Source organism: Canis lupus, chromosome 26 (assembly GCF_011100685.1).
Source record: "Canis lupus familiaris isolate Mischka breed German Shepherd chromosome 26, alternate assembly UU_Cfam_GSD_1.0, whole genome shotgun sequence".
Taxonomy (NCBI): Eukaryota; Metazoa; Chordata; class Mammalia; order Carnivora; family Canidae; genus Canis; species Canis lupus.
The window spans coordinates 5,353,266-5,375,258 of NC_049247.1; the positions used below are offsets into that span (position 1 = coordinate 5,353,266).

Below are 21,993 nucleotides of genomic sequence, written 5' to 3' on the forward strand. Positions count from 1 at the left end.
CGCACACAGGTTGTTAGGAGCCCTGCGGGGGGGGGGGGGGGGGGGGGGGGGGGCGCATCAGCTCTTAGGGTGTTCCTTAAATTGGGGAGTGTTACCTGGGGTCGCAGCCTGGCTTCAGAAACTTGTAACCTGAAGAAATTGCATTTTGTGAAAATGGGCATTTTTGTCTAGGAAGCGTTTTCCTTAAGATTCTTCAGATTTTCAAAAGGGCCTTGACCCCTTCCAGGGGTATGACAGGCAAGAGTGACACCCCTAAAATAAAAACCAGGGTCATGTGATGTTCGCTGTAGGCTAATCCCTGTTCTGGTCCAGTGTCTGGTCAGCCTTGGGGAAATCTAACCTCTCTGAGCCTTGGGTTTCCCACCCATGAAATGGAAGTGAAGACTGAGAACCCTGGTGAGGGCGGAATCGGAATGGATGTGTGAGCATTCTCTCCGGGTTACGGGGTCCAGGACTATTACAAAAACGCTAAGCCTCCAGCAAGCATTTATTAGATCTCTCCGGTGTGGGGCCCTTGCTGGGTGCTAAGAGGGAGTCGAGCTGAGAGGGCTGTGTCTGTGCACGCATGCATTCATTCCTCAGCAAATGTTTCCCGGGAGCACACTATGCGCCAGGCAGTCATGTATATGCTGGGAGTGGTCTTGGGTTGAGTCTCTCAGCAGGAGAGGCTGAGGCAAAGGGGTGTCCTGAGCCAAGGGGTGTCCCAGGAGGACAGAGGAGGCTCTCACAGCCCAAGGGCACTTTTCCAAGAGTTTCGGAAATGGAAGCACATTGAAGCCAGGGGTGCCCAAAAACAGTCAAAAGGGATCTATTGGGATCTGTTATGGACCAGTGTTCTCTACCTCAGAAATGTGGTGGTGGATAAAGCAGAAGTCCCTGCCCTCATTCTAGTTGGAGAGACAGCAAACAAATGAAGGAAAAAGTAAGATACCCCCAGGGAGTGATGAATGTCAGGAAGGAGATAAAAGCAAGGTGGCATGATGACAGGGGATTGCTAGAAGTGTTTCTAGAAGTGTCCTCTGAGGGGGCCATTGATGCTGATTCATGAGGGATTTGAAGGAATCGGGAAAAGAGCACTTTAGGAACTGGAAACTACATGTACAAAGGCCCTGAGGTAGCAACATGTAGATCAGAAACAAGTGGGCTGTGGCTGGAGTGTAGTAAGCCGTGAGGGTGGCGGATTGGGAGGAAGATGAAGTGGAACGTCAGGCAGGGCCTTGTAGTGTGGATGTTTTTTTAAATAAAGATTTTATTTATTTATTCATGAGACACACACAGAGAGAGGCAGAGACATAGACAGAGAAGCAGGCTCCTCGTAGGGAGCCTAATGTGGGACTCCTGGGATCGAGTCCCAGGACCCCAGGATCACGCCCTGAGCTGAAGGCAGAGACGCTCAACCACCGAGCCACCCAGGTACCCTTGTAGTTCGGAAATTAAGCATAATAGGAACCAATGGAGGGTTTTAGGTTGGTGAGCGTCATGATGGCTGTTCTGCTGTGTGAGGAGTTGCAGTGGGACAGGTGTGGATTCAGGAGGGATCCAGCAGGAGACACTCTATGCTTTGAAACCTCTCCTGCCCCCTGCTCTTGCTGCATGACCCTCAAAGCACCCCTGCAATGGCTGAGGCAGGAGAATCAGGCCACTTTTGCAGGTGAGGAAACTGAGGCACATTCTTGCTTCCTGAGTCTGTCTTCTTGCTTCCTGAGTGACCCCTTTAGGGGAGGGTGCCTCCCCTTGCTCTTTGCTCTCAAAGTCCTGAGCACCTGACCTTTGCTTATAAGGCCTCTGTGTGTAAGCATTTGGTCCTGCTGGGCATCCTTCCTTCGACTCCATGCGCCTGAGGGCGGGCGCTATCTGTGGGGTCCCCTCTGCGTCCCCAGCACCTGGTCAGGTGTGTGTGCAAATGAGAGTTGTTGGATGAAGGAAGAAAGGATCAGATGGGAGAGGAGCTGGGAGTGTGACGGGGGCAGAAGAGAAGAGTGCAAGTGCGGCCGCGGCCACCAGGGGGCGCTGCGGGACTGAGCCACGACTGTATTTTGAGACTGAATAAATTACAGGTAAAAAATGAAAATTTGGGGGCACCTGGGTGGCTCAGCGGTTGATCATCTGCCTTCAGCTCAGGGCGTGATCCCGGGGTTCTGGGATCAAGTCTCGCGTCAGGCTCCCTGCATGGAGCCTGCTTCTCCCTCTGCCTGTGTCCCTGCCTCTCTCTGTCTCTCATGAATAAATAAATAAAATCTTTTTAAATGAAAATGAAGATTCGGCAGACCGGGGCTTCACAATTTGTGCTCCCTTGTACGTTTGCGATGAGCAAGCTGACAGCCTGTGCACAAGAGATGCCCTGCAATATACCTGTGTGAAGTTAGGGGGGGCTGTGGACATGGGAATTAGCAACGTCTGCACAAGGCAGGATTTGCTCACCGGAAATGACCTTGATTCTTTCAGTCTGGGTGGCGGGGCCTCACCTCCAGAGTGGCTCCCGAGTCTGAACGTGGGATTCCTGTGAGCTCAGGGCCCAGACCACACAGAGCTGCCCTTGGTCTCCTGCTGGGATGGACCCCGTCCTGATGAACACTTTGGGTGTCCCGCAGACGTAAAATGTCAGACCCGAGGGGGGCCCTGGTGTACAGCCTAAAACAGGTCGTTGCTAAAGTTGACTGAGCACTTGCTGCGCATGGTGCATTATTTTAAACTCCTGGTGTGAGCTCCTTTCATTCTCCCCACCACACAGGTAAGTGCCCTTGTCATCATCATCTGGTTTTACAGATGGAGAAACAGAGAGGCACCGAAGCACAGAGGCACAGAGGGGGAGTAAGTGTCTGAGGTCTTATGGCTGGCCAGAGTCTGAGCCCAGATATGCTCCGCCACTGGCTACGTGTCTCCTTGTCCAGTTAACCAGGACTCATCTCTATTGCTGGCCACCAGAGATGTCTGCCTTCTCTTATCCCCCCTGGAATCCCATGGGGGGTGACTGAATATAATTTCCAACCAAAGGGACAGGCAGGTCCTGGTTCTGGAGAGTCTGCAAAGGTGGGGAGATGAAAAGGGATAGCAAGGCTCAGATCCCCCAGACACAACCCCAGGGAGTCCATCTAAAGGGAGGCCCTGCATACCAGGGATGTACCAACCATTGTGGAAAGGCTCCCAGCAGGGGAACATTCAGGCTCATTCCAGAGAGGTTGAGAATGGAAGGGAAGAAAGGAGTAAGAATAAACATTTCTAAAAATAGTACTTGGCTCTCCAAACCCTACAACAAGGCTTGAAGAAGGGTGGCAGATGGGGGGAAGCAACTCAGGACTTTGGAATAGAGACCCCCCCCCCTTCAGCTTCGGTGTAGGTGGGGTTCCTGCCTCTCTGACTTCTTCCCTCTCTGCGGTTTAGGAACCAGCTGGGTGTGTGTGTGTGTGTGTGTGTGTCCAGGACCGCCGTATCTTCCTAAGGGTGAAGGCCAAATGGCAAGGTCTTGGAGTCCCCAGTCATGAGTTCTTCTAGATTCCATGGCACATTTGCCACAAAGCCTTAGCCACAGCCAACTTGACAATGTCCAGAAGTGCTTGGCTCAGGAAAAAGGGGAACTTCAAGACAGAGACATTTGTCTTCCACTTGAGGCAGCAGATGTGAGCAGCATTGGCCACGATGCACGTTTCTGCAAACTAGGTCTCATTTGCCTCGTCTACTTCCATTACGGAATGGGACTTCCTCTCCCCTAGGAAAACATTTCAGCAGATGGATTGGAATGATGTGCTGTGGAAGCTATGAGAGTGGAGGCCGGGCCTGCGGCAGTTTTCCAGAACTGTGGAACATTCTTTTGGTCGCTGGGATCTTCTGTCTGTTTCCATGACCCACCCCATCTGCTCATCCCTGGGCTGCAAGATTTCTTCCATTTTAGGGGACGGAGACTCCCTGATGAGATGCTAGTGTCTCTGGGTCTGTTTCATGGCCCAGAGCTCAGTTCTGTGGTCTCTTACTGTGGCCACAACAAGTTGTTTGAGGGAAGGGCATGATTTCTCCCATGATATCAGCCTTGAAGATCAGGCAGGCGGCAGGGTTTGGAAGCTAGAGCTGTTTGCTGGAGAGCTCATGCAAGTTCATTGTGTCGCTCATGTAAGTCGCTTGACCTCTCTGTGTCCCAGCCAACAGGCATTAGAATTCCTGCCCTGTTCATTTCCCAGGTCCTCATGAGGATTGTAAAGAAGGACCTCTTATGCACTTGACGCTGGAAATAGTTTGCAAAGAGGCTTTGAAATATGTTTGCAAAGTAGTGTTGGAACAAACCCTAACACCCAGCAGGCAGTTTATTGAAAGTGTCAGGTCTAGTGGAGCTGAGCTGTAATACTGGACATCACCAGGAGGTGTCACTGTCAAACACGTCACTGGCATCCTCATGCAGGTGAGTTCTTCATGTGGTTTTACTCTTCTTGTTTTTTTTTTTTAAAGATTTTATTTATTTATTCATGAGAGACACACAGAGAGAGGCAGAGACACAGGCAGAGGGAGAAGCAGCCTCCCTGCGAGGAGCCCAATGCGGGACTCCATCCCAGGACCCCAGGATCATGACCTGAGTCAAAGCTAGATGCTCAACCACTGAGCCACCCAGGTACCCCTCATGTGGCTTTTCTCTGAGTAAAACCAACCTCTTTAAATGATGTATGGAGATCAGTGCAGGTGAGCTTAAATGCTCACGGAACCAGGCAGCAGTATTTATGAGCCTGGAAGGCCAGGTGTTTGGTAGGGTAGCTTGAGTGCTAGCTAGAGGGTGGAGGTATGTCCTGCCCAGGGCTTGGCTGGACAGTCAGTGGGTGTGGGAGAGGCAGCTGGTGCTTTGCCATCCTCAAGGCAACACTTTGTCAACACTTTGATTTTTTAATTATCTTTTAAAAATATTTTATTTATTTATTAGAAAGAGAGAGAGAGAACAAGCAGGGGGAGTGGCAGAGGGAGAGGGAGAAGCAGGCTCCCCGCTGAGCAGGGAGCCCAACACGGGGCTCAATCCCAGGACCCCAGGATCATGACCTGAGCCAAAGGCAGAAGCTTAACTGACTGAGCCCCCCAGGTGCCCCTTGTCAACACTTTTAAAGGTACACAACTGACACCATAATGGCTAAGACTGATGAAATACGTGAAAGTGTGAAAATGTATTGTCAGACCTAGGCTTAAAGAGAGTGGCATTTTGTGTGTTGTGCTCTGGGTGAGCGACACCCCTCCCTTCACACGCCAGGCCTGGCTGCCCTTATGTCATTGGAGAACCTGGCTTTGCCTTCAGTCATGTCGACAGCTGCTTTATTAGGATGCAGGCTATTGTTGCCAAGTCTTCCAAATTTTTTTTTAATTTTCAGAAGAAGATGGTTTAAAAAAATATGAAATTTCCTGATTTTTAATTATTGGCAACAAACCCCGATTAAATAAAGAACTATGTGGGCCAAATGAAACACATCTTGGAAAAGACTTTCAGTTTTCGAGCAGTACTTGCCTTTGCTTGTTAGTTGTATGATCTAAGCATGCACATCTGTGGCTAGAAACCCCTTCCTGGAGGTGTGTGGGTGGGTGTCTTTCATCAGCCGAATTCATGGAACATGTTTATCTTATATACAAACCAAGTAAAAAAAAAAAAAAACACAAGTGAAAAAGATCCTACTTTGGGGTTTATAAGTGGTAACAAAGAAGACGTAGGTCTTTAGAGTCAGAACTGGATGTGAATCTCAGCTCTGCTATTTACTAGCTGTGTGACTGTGGGCAAGTCACTTAACCTCTCTGAACCTCAACATCCTCATCTATAAAAACGAGGCTAGCAAAAATACCAATGTGGTAGCCATGGGTAGTGTGTGCACCACATACTTCCAGTTTTTACCTTCTGGGCACATGGGAGATGGTGGTCCCTTGGCCCTCTTGAGGTTGGATGGGGTCCTGTGATTCCCATGAGAGGGGAGTGTTATTTGTAACACTTAGTGGGCTGCAGCATTTACCTACTGGTGTGAGAAGCTTCAGAACCCCTTTTCCCTCTGCTTCATCAGTGTGGGACCCAGAGTGAGGACTGCACAGAGCCCAGCCCCTCTGACTTCTGTAGAATGAGCAAGAAATAAACCTTCACTATTTTTTTTAAATTTTTATTTATTTATGATAGTCACAGAGAGAGAGAGAGAGAGAGGCAGAGACACAGGCAGAGGCAGAAGCAGGCTCCATGCACCGGGAGCCCGACGTGGGATTCGATCCCGGGTCTCCAGGATCGCACCCTGGGCCAAAGGCCTGCACCAAACCGCTGCGCCACCCAGGGATCCCAAAAACCTTCGCTATTTTAAGCTGCTAAAATCTTGGGAGATTTGTGTAACTACAGAGTGCATCACCTGGACCAGCCCGGCTGGTACAACCTACCTTTGGGAATGTAGGGAGGGTTCAACGAAATAACGTATCCAAGGGGCTTAGCACAGTATCCGTCACGTAATGAGCAGGAAATAAATGGTGGAGTCCTCTCGTTCCCTCAACAAATACTTGCTGAGGGCCTACTGCTTGCCGGCCCTATTCTAGGCACTGGAGTTAGAGGAGTGAACAATCAGACCCAGATTCCTGCCCCCCTGGGCTTGCATTCTCCTGACCTGTAGGCTCTCCTCCCTCAGCGGTGCATGAGCAGCATAGGGCCGTGGGCTTTGTCCTGAGCCCACTGAGGGATTGAAAGCAAGTCTGTAGACACCATCAATGGCAGACAGATGGGGGTTGGGGGTGTTCCTGGCTTTCTAGGAGGCCACAGGCGGATTGTGACCCTTTCCAGCCAGGTCCCCAGGATGCCTGCAGAAACGTCCGTCAGTAACGGAGGTCCTGGCGACTTCACCTGGGGAGTGAACAGAATGGCTGGTAGGAGACACATCCACACCTAAACCGGAAACTGTGCGAAAGGGGGGACACCAGGCGTTTCTAAAAGGACGCTCACATCCTTCAGATGCCTCTTAGTGCTTGGCTTATGTCTTTTAGTCCCTAGAGATTTATCCTACGAGGAGGAATTCACTGCATTTTACAGATGAGGCAGTTGAGGCTCAGAGTGGTGGAGCGAGCTGTCCAAAGCTGCACAGCAGGGTAGTGTGGCATCTGGGATTCAACCCCAGCTTGTGTGCCCCCCGTGCTGATCTCTCATGATATTCCGTCCTGGGCTCCCTTCTCAAGCAGACTCCCAGCCAAGGTACTCTTTGTGCTTTCTGGTTTTGGTTATTTTGTCCCTGTTGCCTGAGAACCTACTGTGTGCTGGCCCTGAGAGGCACTCAATCTGCATCCTCTCATTCCATGTTCACAAGGATCCACAGCAGTCACTATCACCCTTAATCCCATTTCACAGAAGAGGCCATCGAGGCTCGAGGATATGACCTGTCTAGCCAGGTGGCCAGCTGGTATCGGGCAGCTCTGCGGAACTGATGCTCTGGAAGCAGAGAGGGTGGTGTCAGAGGGAAGTAAAGGGTTGTGGAGCTTCAGGTGCACGTCCCCTGGGGGCTGATTGCCAGGGAGCTGCCCTGGCTTATTGTCTCTGGCCGTGACCCCAGGGCAGTGATAATTCTAGGGTAACTTCAGGTCATGTCCCAGGGGACAGGAGTGGCCTTGGACCAGACCAGAGGGTATACGTTAGTGACCTATAGACATGCTGACTTTAGCTTACACAGTGTTTAAAGTTGGGGGAGGGGCGGGGGTGGTGAAACAAAAACTAAATTAATGGCCAATACTTAAAACTCAGGGGATTTTGTATGAAATCTGCATTTCAGCTACTTTTGCAAAATCAGGAGATCTGGTCACACAGGGCCCTCTTGCCTGCCTAGCCGCTGCTCCCTGGGTCTGAGAAAGGGTGCATATTCTATGTCTTTGCTGGGCCAGCCTTGCTCCTAAATGCTGCCAGTGGTGGCATTTGACCCCTTGACCCTGCACTGAACCTGCCCTCTTAGAACAGACTTCTAGAAGCTGTCAGAGGGTTGTCCCGGACACGGGAACACATCAGTAGTGTGTGGACCACCCCCTGCTCTGTGACTGTCCCTCATTTCTACTCTGCTGCCACTTGAAAACGTCCCCTCGGATCTCAGTGTTGTATCTTGAGAAACAACACTGAGCAGCAAGGACCAAGCCAAGTGCAGAGGGCGAGGCCGAGGTAACCATGAGGATAACGATCATGTCCCTCCCTGCCTAAGACGTCGGGTCCTGATCCTCAGAACCCCAGACTGTGTGATCCTCCATGGCAAAGGGGCTTTGCGATGTGGTTCAGTTAAGGATCAGGACATGGAGCAAGGATCCAATCCCGGATCATGCAGGCAGCCCTATGTGGTCACAAGACTTACAAGAGGGAGCCCCCCGCCCCCCACCCCAAGTCAGAGCTGGAGGTGGGAGGGTGGAAGCGGAGGTTGCAAGGATGGACATGAAGGTGGGACAGGGGTCATGAGCCAAGGGATACGGGCGCCTGAGAAACTGGGAAAGATGAGAAACAGATGGTCCCCTGGGGCCTCCCGACGGAACACAGTCCTGCCGGCACCTTGCTTTGACTCCTGACCTTCAGAACTACAAGCAAATGAAGCAAGGCCTGCGGCTCTAAGCAGGCCAATGAACGCCAGGTTATTTGTTGGGGCAGCAATAGGACACAGGCAGGGTGAGATGCTCTGCGGCGGACGGGGGACCACAGGGCTGCATAGACCTGACAGGTCCCGCCCGGGGCCCAGTGTAGGCACCTCAATCTATGAAGTCCTCTCAGTAACCCTATGAGAATGTGAGGCCCAGAGAGGGAGAGCCACCTGACCCGGGTCACACAGCCTGTGGGCTCGGTATGGACTTGAAGCTGGGCCGTGGGGCTTCAGGTCTGCCCTCGTGGCTCTCACTGCTTTTTATAACCCAAGGTCAGAAGTACTTGGCTTTCTCTGTGCTGTGCTGTGGGCTGTGCTGTGCTGGTGTGCGCCGTTCGTCCTCCGGTCCCACTCCCTCCTTGTCCTGGAGGGTGACCGTGTGGCCTGCCCTTCCTCGGCCGCCTGGCAGGGCTCACGGATGGGCGGCCTCAGCGGGAGGTAGGGGGAGACTGGAGGCATGCAGCCTCAGAGCCCCCCTGCTCCTGCTGCCCAGGAGACGCAGTCACCTCCTCCGCAGCTCCCTCACCCCCACTCAGGTGTCACGTCCTCTCGCTGGCTGCCTCCTGCCCACGGTGGCCACAGCCCCCCGAGGGTGCTGGTGGGCCCCTGGGCACCTCTCTGCCCCTGCTCGGCACCTGCCTGCACCTCTGTCGGTAGTTCCCTTGATTAAAACCTCTCGGGATGCCTGGGTGGCTCAGTGGTTGAGCGTCTGCCTTTGGCCTGGGATCTGATCCCGGAGACCTGGGATCAAGTCCCACATCGGGCTCCCTGCATGGAGCCTGCTTCTCCCTCTGCCTGTGTCTCTGCCTCTCTCTGTGTGTGTCTCTCATGAATAAATAAATAAAATCTTTAAAAAATAATAAAAATAAATAAAAAAATAAAATAAAACCTCTCGAACCACTGGTTTGGATGCCAGTCCTGCTTGACGTTCGGAGGCCATTGAGGCTGGTCCCCACCGTGATCTCATGGGGTGGGTTTATGAACCCATTTTACAGCTGAGGCAACCAAGACCCAGCGAGGTTGATTTGCTCCCCCGAGGTGCCCAGGTGGCTAGCCATAGGGCCAGGAGGCTCTGCGCCCGGGGCCAGCCTCTGCCCTGTACACTGTCTCCCCAACCAAGTGGGCGTCCTCCTCCCCACAGCCTTGGGTTTCCTCCTCTGTCAAACCAAGAAGAAACATAACAAGTACCCGAAGTGTTGCTCTGTAGACAGGATTGTCTTTGTACTTACCCCCTACCCCCACTTTCTTCCAACCATCTAGAAACTGTGGGTTGGGGTCCATTTGCCCCTATGTGCATGTCTACTTTCTCCACAAAGCTGATACCTGTATGGTGTTCTAGCTTCTTCTCAAGCATGTAAAAGCTCCTAACATTCTCCATGGAGCCTTCCCTCAGAACCAGGCAGACCTGTGAGTCTCAGCCCTGACGCTGCTGGCCTTGGGCCATCCCGGCCACAGTAACACGCTTAGCAGCACTCCTGGCCTCGGCCCACTAGATGCCAGTAGTGCCCAACCCTTGGTGGTGACAACCAAAAGAACCGGTTCCAGACAGTGTCAGGTGTCCCCTGGGAGCAGAGGTGTCCCTTTCCTGAGAAGCACTGGTTCTGAGTTTGAGTTTTCACTGGTATCTGTTAGGAGCCACGAGGCTTTTCCAAGTGTGACTTTGCTTGGCCCTCCTTGCCCCAAAGCCTCCCCAGAAATATTCACATCTTAGCCTGACTTTTGGTTGCCCCTCGAATCTCCAAGAGCCCTTTCTGTCATTGCAAAGGGGGTGCCCACTATGTCTTTCGCTGCCCGTCCAAAGCCTGTGTTTGCCCAGTCTCTGAGGAACCCCTCCCCAAACCCTCCCTGTTCCCTCTGAACTTTGGCAAATGTTTCTTCCGCTCCTAACGACCCAGAGGAGTTGCAAAATGGGATTTCCTCCAGACGCTCTTCCCTCGACCTCCCTGCCCCTGGAGGGAATTAATTTCCTGGAAAAAAAAAAAAAAAAATCTCATAGTCCACCGTTCTGCAGGACTGGAGTTGGCGGGCTGTTATTCGGTGCTGGGGCTAGGGTCCTCCCTGACTTGGGGGATGGGGAGGGAGGGGAAGGCGTCCGGGACTGGCGGAAGCCCAGCTGCCGCCCTGAAAGCCTCCCTGCCACCTCCCGCCACCCTGTGAGCTTTGTCATTGAAGAGGCAGGACACACACGGGGCCCCAAGATATCCATTTGTCTCCCTCATTTGCAAGCACTGAATGAAATCGTTCAGCATTTCCCGACAGGACAGAATGCAGCAACTCCAAATGAGCTATTTATGGGCCATTTTTTTCAGCATTACTTGCATATTATAATTAAGAGATAATGTCAGTGGAATAGAACATTGTCACCGGGTAATGGTCTCCCGCTGCTTCCGAAATGTCAAGGCAAAGTCACAGCATTTATCAAAAATAAATGTTGGCGGGAAGACGCGACGTTTGTTTTCACAGCAGGGACATTAATCCCGGGACAACGATATGGCAATGTCTTTATTTCTCTTTTCCGGAGTGATGGATGCCGGCACGATCCTGTGTGATGGATGGAGGGTCTTGCTGGCTGCCGGGGGGCGGACAGTTGGGGCAGAGGTGCTGGCTGCCTGGCCGGGTGGCCACGTTTGGGTGGGGTTGGCTGTCCTCAGCCTCCGCCCAGAATCAGCAAATTCACTCTGCACCGATGTGCTGGCGGTGGCCTGTGGAGGTGTCCTGGCTCCCGATTGGGCAGGGAGTCTTCTGCAGCTGGCGGCGGCCTGCTGATTGGGCGGGCAGAGGGCGGACACTTGGCAGGTCCTCCTTCCTGCCACCATGCTGGTCCCTGGGGAGTGGGCACGGTGATGGAGAGGCGTACCCTGGGCAACCCCAGTTTCAGCATCGCTGCCCAAGAGAGGGCCAGCATGGGAAAGGGCAGCTGAGCCGGCCAGCCACCGGGCGGCCTCCTGGGGATCCGGGGCACAGGGACCTCTAACTCTGCAGGCAGCCTTCATGCCCCTGCTGCATGGCCTGCGAGGCTGACATCTCTTCTGCATGGCTCCCCCGAGTGATCTTGCTCAAGTGCACAGCTGATCCTGCAGCTGATCCTGAAATCCCCCTGGTCCCTTGGGACAAGGTCTCACCTTCTTGAGGGCTCCGATATAGCTTTCCCAAAGTCCTGGCAATTCCTCCAAGTGGCTGGCTCTGTCTCCCACCAGCAGAGGCCTTGACTCTTTCCTTCCCCTGGGACGCCCTTCTCTGCTCCTGCCTACACACAACCCCCAATTGAACTGTCTCCCATTTCTTCCTCAGGCCTCCAGTTCACCAACTCCTCTTCCAGGAAGCCCTCCCCGACCTCCCAAGCCTTGGATATGTGCTTCGGCTCTACTCTGAATCACACCAACATGACTGCTTGGAGTTTATATGAGTTACCTATTGGCAGAACAACACTACAAAACAAATCCCCCCAAATATCAGTGATCTCCAACAAGAAGCATTTCTTTGACTCTTGTGTTTGCAGGCCAGCAGATGAGGCTGGACACGGCTGGGGTCTTCTGTCTCAACTGGTGCACGTCTGGGAGTGGCTGGCCTGTGGCTGATGGAGGGTGGGATTGCTGGGGAGGGGGACGGCTCTGCATTGCTCCCCTGGTCTCTCCACCAGCAGGCTTGCCTGGGTGTGATCCCTGGTGATGGCAAAGGTGCAGGAGGGCAGGCAGGAGCATGGCAGGCCTCATGCAGCCTCCCGGGGAGCCGGCCCACCTGTACATCCATTGGCTGGAGCCGGTCTCAAGGCCAGTTCAGACTCGAGTTCAGACTCGAGGGCAGGGGAAATAAACTTTGCCGGCTTACTGTGAGGAACTGAAAGCCACATGGCAAAGGGCGTGGAGATGGGGTGGGGTAAGGAATTGGGATCCTCAAGGTGATCTGTCATGGTTTGAGTCAAGGTCTTACAACACACAGTGGGCACCTAAAAACTGCTGCACATCTATAGTGATTCTTCTGATGGTGGCGAAGACAGCGAGGTGCGTGCGTGTGTGCATGTGTGTATTGTGGTGAGAAGACACAGCATAAAATATATCGTCTTTCTCGTTTTTCAAGCAGGCAAGTAGGTGTTAGATGGATTCACATGGTTGTCAAATCTCCAGAACCCCTTTCATCTGTCAAACCGACACTCTGTCCCCACAAAACACCAACGTCCCAGCCCCACGCCCAGCCCTCCAAGCCCCTATCCTATGTCCCATCTTTATGCTTGCACCTCCTCCAGCTGCCTCGGGTCACTGGAATCACGCAGTATCTGGCCTCTTGTGATAGACTTCTTTCACTAAACGTGATGTCCATGAGGTTCATCTATGTTGTAGCAGGTGTCAGAATGCCCTTCCCTTCTAAGGCTGAATCCTGTTCCACGGTGCGCATAGACCACGTTTTGCTCGTCCATTCATCTGTGGAGGGACACGGGGACCGCTTTCGCATTTTAGCTGTTGTGAGTCGCGCTGCTACATACGTGGGTGTACAGAAACCCCTTCGAGATCCTGCCTCAGCCCCTTTGGGAGTATGCCCAGACGTGGGATTGCTGGATCAGGGTGCTGTGTGTTAGCTCAGTGGGGAAAGCCTTTGGAACGAGAACTGTGGTCCGCACGTTTGACAGAGCAGCAGCAAACTGGGCGAGCTCCGGGGTCAGGTGGCCTGCTTTAGTTCCCAGCTCTGCGGGTTCCTAATTGTGTTTTCTCAGGGGGGTCACTGCTCTGGCGCTCAGTTTTGTCCTCTGTGAAATGGCGATAAAGATAGTATTGATTCATAGAGAGAAAAGATGAAATGAGTAAGAAGAGTGCCTGGCACATAGCACACACTCAGTAAATAACACTCGTGTGTTGTTTTAGGCAAAGTTGTCTGATGATCGTGCATTTGACACCTCTCCCTACCCCCCAGCCCCGGGGGCGGGATGTGTTGTAGCCAACGGGTGGCTGTGGGAGATGCCTTCATTCTCTCTCAGAACACAGCCAGGGTTTCTCCACACGCGGGGAAGCCCCAGGACTGCGAGGCTGGAGTTTGGGGACCAGCCTGGGCCTTGGGAGGGGTGAGGGCTGTGGCGGTGGGCAGGGCAGGAGGGAGGTTTCCTGCCTCCGCAGATGTTCAGCGCCCTGATTCAGAGGCCTCCCCGGCCAAGCCTCCTCTTCCCCTGCGCAGATTGCAATTTGGGCCCGGCAGGAAGAGAGAAATGAGCTTGCATAATAGAGGAACATTTGGTTCTCTCGGCTGGGCCTGCAGAGGGGGAAGGTTTCTGTGCTCAAGTGCGCAGCGCGGGGGCAGACTGGAGAGGTTTCCTGCTGCCGGCGGTGGAGGGGGGCGGGGGGCCCAGTCCACCCAGGAGGAGGAGGTGCTGAGGTGGATGAGGGGGAAGCGGCTCTCCCTGCCCCCCACCACGGGGAAGGGCACACAGGGAGGGGGTAAGGGGCTCTGTTGTTTTCAGAGACAGGAGAGAGGGTTCAAGTGAAACCACCCAGGGCAGTGCTGTGGCCTCAGGAATGCTAAGCAAGCTCACAGCAGCAGCCGGCTGTCCCTCTGTCCCTGGGCCCTCCGGGACACTTCTCAGCTCAGGGAAATCTGTGTCCTCAGGACAGAGTTGAACATAAACTTCTTGATCTAAGGAGGTGGGTTGGAGCCTCCATGGTGGGCCCTCCCCAGGGCCATGGGGCTGGGAGAGAAAGAGAGAGAGAGAGAGAGAGAGAGAGAGAGAGAGAGAGAGAGAACTGAGCACAGACTGGCCAAGGTCAGGAGGTCGATTCCCAGATGCGACACCCCCCTTCCTAACTGGACCCCTGCCTCTGCTGTTTATTAGGGAATTGAGATAGGACAATCCCCCCTACGACCCTGGGGGGTTCAAGGCCAAGTGGGAACACAATCATGACTCTCTAAGGGCTTTTGTAATTCTCGATGTGTTGTTTGAGTCCCTGACCTGGTTTAGGCCTTGAGACAGCGCAGACTGCTGAGGAGCAGCTTCTCAGTCTTTGGACACCTATTTGCTGGGTACTGGCTCTATCCCAGGCCCTGCTCCAGGGGTTGGGGGTACCATGGCCAGCAGAGTGGATGAAGAGCCATGCACTCAGGGAGGTTATGTTCTAGGGAATGTAATGCAGAACGAGGACATACCTGACAAGACGTCACATCCATACGGAGGGCACAGGGATGCCCTTTGCTGTGTGACTTGGTACTTCTTCCCACCAAAGGGCGAAGGTGTATTTCCCACCCCTTGACTTTGGGTGTGGCCAAGTGATCTGCTTTGACTTTGTCCAAATGAATGAAGTGGAAGTGATTCTGTACTATTTCTGTCCCTGGCCCTCAAGGGACCTTGTACTTTTCTGTACCCTTACCATTGTGTGAGACAAACATGTCTTGGATTGGCACCCACTGATCCAAGGAGGTGGAACAGCCAAGCCTGGCCTGGATCAGCCAAGTGACGGAGGTGTCGATGATAATATGTGATTTTTTTTAAGATTTTATTTTTAAGTCATCTCTACACCCAATGTGGGTCTGGAACTTACAGCCCTGAGGTCAAGACTGGCATGTTCCACTGAATGAGCCAGTTCTGCTTCACATGAGCAGCTGACACCACTTCTGTTTATGACTTATCGGTCCAGGTAAGTCACACGGCTGGGCCAAACTTCTGGGGGTTGGGGTGGGAGTTGAAAAAAATCCATGTGATTGTTGTTTTAAGCCACTGAACTGAGGGGTTATTTGTTATGCAGCACACTGGTGGCAATAGCTAACTGATAAAACCAGCTCTTGACAAGTGCTATTATTAATTAACCTCATTCTATAGGCAAAGAAACTGAAGCCCAAAGAGGTGAGAAGAGCTTCTTAACATTATAATTAATGTGTCCAAGCCCAGACAGGAACCTAGCTGACTTGACTCCATTTGGCTTATTGATTCAGCACATTTTAAAAAAAGATTTTATGTATTTGAGAGAGAGAGAGAATGAGCAGGGGGGAGGGGTAGAGGGAGAAGGAGAAGCGGACTGCTTGCTGAACAGGGAGCATGACATGGGACTTGATCCCAGGATCCCAGGATCATGACCTGAGCCAAAGGCAGATGCTTAACCAACTAAGCCACCAAAATGCCCCATTTATCACGTTTTTATTGAGCAACTACTATGAGCTTGTAATTGTATTGGAAATTAGAGATAGCACAATGCAAAAGATACTCCTTTTGCAAGTAACCTTTGTTTTAAAAGGACTTCACTTTTCTTAGAGTTTCCACAAAAGTTAAGACTTGGGTCCCATCACTTGGTGTATATGCCTCTCCTGGAACCACTCACAGCTGTGACAAGATGCGGTGCTCTAATTGGCCAGGCTGGGTCACGTGTCCACCTGTGTTACTGGAAGAAAGGATGGCCTGACCTGAACCAGATGGACTTACAGCAAAGGAGAGGTGGTTTTCCCAGAGAAAGAGTGGGTGCTGTTAAATCTTAAGAGGGGGAAGTAGATGCTGGGCAGAAAAAAAAAGCAATGCTCACTCCAGATGTCTGAGGTCCTGACTGAGACCCCCCCACCAGCATCTCTGTGGTCCTCAGGGAAGGCCCCTTGGGTTCACAGCTGCTCCAGGCCTCCCCCTACCTCCGACATCCTCGCAGGAGCTCTGCCCGATGCTTGGAAGATCAGATGTGATTTATTCCTGGCATCTGTGTTACCACTTGCTGCGAGGTGCTTTGCAGTGGAACAGTAAGTCACAGGGCCATTTATCTTGTTGGCGGCTTCTGATGAAATGAGCAGCCTGAGCAGACAGGGCCTTTAACGAACACGATCAGGGCTGTTCATTTAGAAACCAGGAAACCTTGAAATTGGCTTTAATTGAAGGGGTGAGCAGAGAGGAGTTTGGCTGGGTTTGTTCAGATTGGAGACACCGCATCTCCAGAAAGGTCACAACGATGGGCAGATCTGGCTTTGAATCCTGGACTTGCCTATACATTTGACTTTGGGCAGGCTCTGTGACCTCTCCCAGGCTCGGTTTTCTCACTTGTGAAATGGATATGCATTGGTCAGTCCAGGGTCAGTTATGCTGTAGTAACAAACAACCCCCAAATGTCATGGCTTGAAACAGGCAAAGTTTGTTTTTTGTTTATGCTACATGTTTACCGTGGGTTGGCTGTGAGCTCTGCTCCACACTGCCTCACTCAGGCATCCAGACTGATGGAGCCTCCCAGCTACAGTGTGGAGCATTCCTGGGCATGGGGCAAATTGTGTGTACTGGTCCTTATAGGGTCTTCACATGAGCAGCTCACATCACTTCTGCTCACATCTCATTGGTCCAGGCAAATCACACAGCTGTGTGGAACTTCTGGTGGTAGACAGGGAAGTTGAGAAAAATCCTACTGTGTGACTGTTAGCAAGAAAACCAGAAGGGTTATTATTCATCAGAAAGCAATTCTGCTGAGCCATCCTAGAAGTCAGGGTTTTTCCTCTCCCTCCTGGAGATGCTAATTATCTGACGCTAATCCATTCCATACTTATGGGCCAGAGTCCTCACCCTCCCTCACTTCGCTGTCACTCCCTCTGCTGCGAATTTCAATGAACAGCAGTTATTATGCTGCTACATATTAAAGCAGGCCAGATTCGCATTTAAAGAATCCCTATGGTGGCCACTCTCAGGGGACCCAAATCTGGCCCAGAGAGGGCTGAGACCAAGTGTTTACCTCTCACTGTATCCCCAGAATCTAGAACTGTGCCTGGTACATGGTGAATGCTCAGTAATTACTTGTTGCCATTGTGAAATGATGCACCCAACATCACAGGCCCTGGAAAATGTCAGAGGCAGGATTCTAAGTGTTTACTGCTGCTGTCCCCATGGGTCACTGCTAATTATTGGGCACTCATCATGTGCCAGGCCTCCTGAGCCAACTGCCCCACATGCATTAACCCTTTAATCCTCTGAACAACCCCTGGCCCATTGTGGTTGACACAACTGTGTCAGGATTCTTTAAAAAAAAAAAAAAGAATCTTAAATTTCCCCCAGTTTTATTAAGATATAATTGACATATAACATTGTTGTAGTTTTGGGTGCACAACATGATGATTTGATATATGTGCATATTATGAAATCATCGCCATAATAAGTTTAGTTACCATCCATCATCACACATCGTTATAATTTTTTTTCTTAGAATGAGACTTTTAGGATTTACTCTCCTAGCAACTTTCAAATATACAATATGGTATTGCTAACTTCAGGCAAGAATCTTTACTGAGATATTCATTCCTGTTTATTCATCTTGCAATTTTCCCTCCTCTGATTCCAAGACAGTATCTAGCCCTTTGTATTTTCTTGAGTTTTGTTTTTGCCAAGCAGAAGGTAAAAGCTTCTGGAAGATAGTCCATCTCTCTGCTTTGTATTAATCTAGGCTCTCTAGAGAACCAGACCAACAGGATCTCTCTCTCACTCTCACTCTTTCTCTGTCTCTATCTATAGACTTACTATAAGGATTTGGCTCATGTGGTTACGGGGCCTGAGAAGTTTCAGTCTGCTATTTGAAAGCTGAAGACCCAGGAAGGCCAAGGGCGTAAGCTTCATCCAAGTGCGAGTCTAAAGCCAGGGGAAGACCAATGTTCCAGCCTCAAGACATTCAGGCAGAGAGAGCAAATTCTCCTTTATTCACCCTTTTGGTCTATTCAGATCTTCAACTGATTGGACAAGGCCCACCCACACAAAGGAGAGCCATCTGCTTTACTCAGCCTCCCAATTCAAATCTTAATCTCGTCCAAAAACACCCTCATGGACACCCAGAATAATGTCCAGCTAAATACCTCAGCAGCCCACATTCCAGTCTGATTGATACATAAGATTAACCATCACATGGTTTTGTGAAAACCCCAAGTATTAGGGTAGAATATCAGCTGCTATAATAGAATCCCCTGCCCCCCCAAAAAACCCCACATTGGTTGAAACAAGAGAGAAGCTTGTTTCTCTTTGATGGAAGAGTGCTGAGGGAGGTGTGGGCCCAGGGAAGCCGGGAGCTCAGCTCCACAGTCCTGGTGGGGGGGTGGAGGGAGGTGGGTCCTTCTATCTTATTCTAGCAACCCTGGGACATGGTCCTTCATGGCATGGGTGGAGTGGAGTCAGAGCTTTATCCACATCCAGCTCTCAGAAAGGGGGTGGCCAGGGGGTAGGCCCGTATTTCTGGTAAGCAGGTGATGCAGAAGCTGTACACACTGCTTCTGCTTGCATTCCGATGGGAGCAATGGGGACTGAAAGGTGTATCTCTGGCTCAGCAGCCATGGGTCAGTGGAAGTTTTCTCCCAGTGGGACAGGAAGCATCCCGAGTTCGTGGAGAAGCTGCTGTTGGCTCTGGAGGGGGACAGAGAGAGGGAAAGAGACTTTCACATGCTTGGGTCAGCAGGAAGGAGCCATTCCATGGAGGTGCCCCAGGGAGGTGACAGGATCTAGAAGCTGCATCATGTACCAGGAAGAGGGTGCTCTAAACAAAGAGGTTGCAGTGTGGACAAGCCTCTTATTCCCACAGAACAACACGGATGCTGAAGGTGGGGCTGCATGGTTCCCGATCCCAAGCATCTCAGGGGATCATTGACCAGAGGGACCTCTCAGACGTTTGCTGTCTGATGCAGCCCAGCATGGAGGAGTCCTAGTCCTGAGACTGAGACTGAATTTTCTATCATCTTGGAAGGATGAGGGCTTGGGATTGGCTCTATGTTGATTGGAAAGAAATAAAAATAGGTGTATCTTGCAGACCTGGATTTGTGGCCTGGGCTGTACACCCACTGCACTGATGTCCCTGTTTTACCGAGTGAGGAGACGTGCTCGGAGATGTCAGATCACTGACCCCTCATCACACAGCAAGTCTCCAATCACAGTGGGGTTTAGAGCGAGGCCTGCAGTTTGCAGACCTTACCCATACCACTGCTGGCCTTCCTACCCTGCTCGGTGTGCAGGTACCATGTGGGGTTTGAATGCAGGGCAGGAAGAAGGAATTAGGGTGGTGGTGGACTCTGGGAACCTCAGTAGATGGCTGTGATGTGTGACGTAGATTTACCAGGCATTCTAGAAAGTTCAGTAGGCTGCATCCTGGGAAGCCTCCCAAAGGTTCTTAACACGTATGTCTCAGAAGCAAAGGCTGTTTTTTAAACAAGTTGTCACCCACTTGGTCTCCCCACCCCAGGCTGGGCTGGAAACAGCTGTGAATTGTTTGAAGCTGCTCTTGCATCATGCTCCTCCCTCGCGGAGTACCTGCTTGGAGAACAGAAACCAACTCTCAGGCTTGACAGGGCCTGAGCTGGAGGATGCATGGCCGAGAGCTCAGTCTGGTCTGCCACTTCCAGGCCAGGCGGGTTAATTCATCTCTCTGAGCCTCAGTATCCTCATCTCTGAAATGGACCCAATAATGCCATTGCAGGTGCAGTTCAATGAGAAAACAGGTGCATGTCTTAGCCCCTTGTCTGGTGCAAGTAGAAAGAGCTCAGGGTAACGCTGGCATTTTCTTATAAAGTTGAATTTTCTGGTCTCGAGCGACTCAGCCATCTTTCTCTTAGGCACATGCCAAAGTGAAACTTGCCCTTGCCTCAGGCAGCGTGTGCAAGAATGTGCACAGCAGCGCTGTTCACTGTAGCGAAGCCTGGAGCCAACCGAAATACTCATGGGAAGGAACGTGGATAAATTGTGGCGTGTTCACAGGGTGGAATATTACACAGTAGTGGAAATTAATGCACATCATGTCCAGGCCAATGCACAATGGGTCTTAATGACAGTGTACAGCAAAATTTCCCGACTTCAGTGCTCTTATATTTTCTCATTATTGTTTTTCAACAGCAGTTTTACAGAGGCATAATTGACATATAATAAATCACGGGATTCAATGGATTTTAGTCTCTTCACAGACTTGTGCAACGACCACCACAATCAATTATTGCACATCTTCTTCACCCTAAAAGGAAACTGCAGGGATCCCTGGGTGGCTCAGCAGTTTAGAGCCTGCCTTCGGCCCAGGGCGTGATCCTGGAGTCCCGGGATCGAGTCCCACAAGGAGGCTCCTGCAGGGAGCCTGCTTCTCCCTCTGCCTGTGTCTCTGCCTCTCTCTGTGTGTGTCTCTCATGAATAAATAAATATAAAATCTTTAAAAGGAAACTCCATCCCGCTTAGCGGCCACGCCCTTAGGTCCACTGCCAACCCCCAGCAACTACCAGTCTGCTTCCTGTCTCCAGGACTGGCCCTTTCTGGACCCTTCATATCCGTGGAATCACACACCATGTGATCTTTTGTGTCCAGTTCTGTCCACCCAGCATGATGCCTCCAAAGTTCACCTGTGTTTGTAGCAGCTTCGCCTCTTGTTATGGTGGACTCGTAGTCTGTTGGATGGAGAGGCCACGTTTCCTTTAAATACTCACAGGTGACGGATGTTTGGGTTGTTCCCAGTTTTTGGCGATTGTGAATAGTGCTGCTGTGAAGATTTGTGTACAGATGTTTGTGTGGACCTCTGTTTTCATTTCCTCCGGCACTGCTGACATTTGGGGCAGGATAATTCTCTGTTGCAGGGGGCTGTCCGGGACACAGCAGGATGCTCAGCAGCACCCCTGGTGCCGACCCTCTAGACGTAGGTAGCACGGCACCTCCAGCCACTTGGGACCATCAACACTGTCTCCAGACATTGCCCAATGTTGCCCAGAGGCAAAATCGCCCCTGGCTGAGAATCAAGGGGGTAGAACAAGAGCATCCAGTCACAGAGGGCTACGAACAATACCATACTCTTGGTGAGCTTGAGAACACCTACGGCTTGGTACTGCATTATTCAGGGCAATGGTTCTCAACGTGTGGCCCTGGAGCAGCAGCCTCCTCTTGGGATGTGTTAGAAATGCAGATTCTCAGGCCCTGCTCCAGATCTTGGGAATCAGACGCTCTGGGGGTGGAGCCTGGAATCTGTTCCCACAGGTTTCTGGGTGATTCGGGGCACATGCCCACATGTACGCCAATAATCTGTAAGTAGAAAAACAAGGGAATGATGAACACACGCTCAGGGTTGTGTGCCTGGCCCAGGGTGAGGACAAGATGAATGTGCATGAAATCGAGGAATGGTGTTCACTTCTAGGAAGAGCTGGGGGCACGTGGGTACCCTCACGCGTCCTGCTCTTGTTCTGGTACAGGGGAGGGGCGTCAGAAGTGCCCAGTTATATTATGGAACAAGACATTTAAAAGTACAAACAGGGATCCCTGGGTGGCGCAGCGGTTTGGCGCCTGCTTTGGCCCGGGGCGCGATCCTGGAGACCCGGGATCGAATCCCACATCGGGCTCCCGGTGCATGGAGCCTGCTTCTCCCTCTGCCTGTGTCTCTGCCTCTCCCTCTGCCTGTGTCTCTGCCTCTCCCTCTGCCTGTGTCTCTGCCTCTCTCTCTCTCTGTGACTATCATTAAAAAAAAATAAAAGTACAAACAGAAGTGAA

The 21,993-nt window shown here is 51.7% G+C and overlaps 1 long non-coding RNA gene across 1 annotated transcript in view; it reads left to right on the plus strand.

The window, feature by feature from the left end:
- Positions 1-14,268: 14,268 nt before the first annotated feature.
- The window catches only part of LOC111092645, a 42,519-nt gene continuing 34,794 nt past the window's right edge, over positions 14,269-21,993 (plus strand). Inside the window, exon 1 of the long non-coding RNA XR_005379094.1 lies at positions 14,269-15,193. This is a non-coding gene — a long non-coding RNA (uncharacterized LOC111092645). The remainder of the gene's footprint in view (positions 15,194-21,993) is intronic.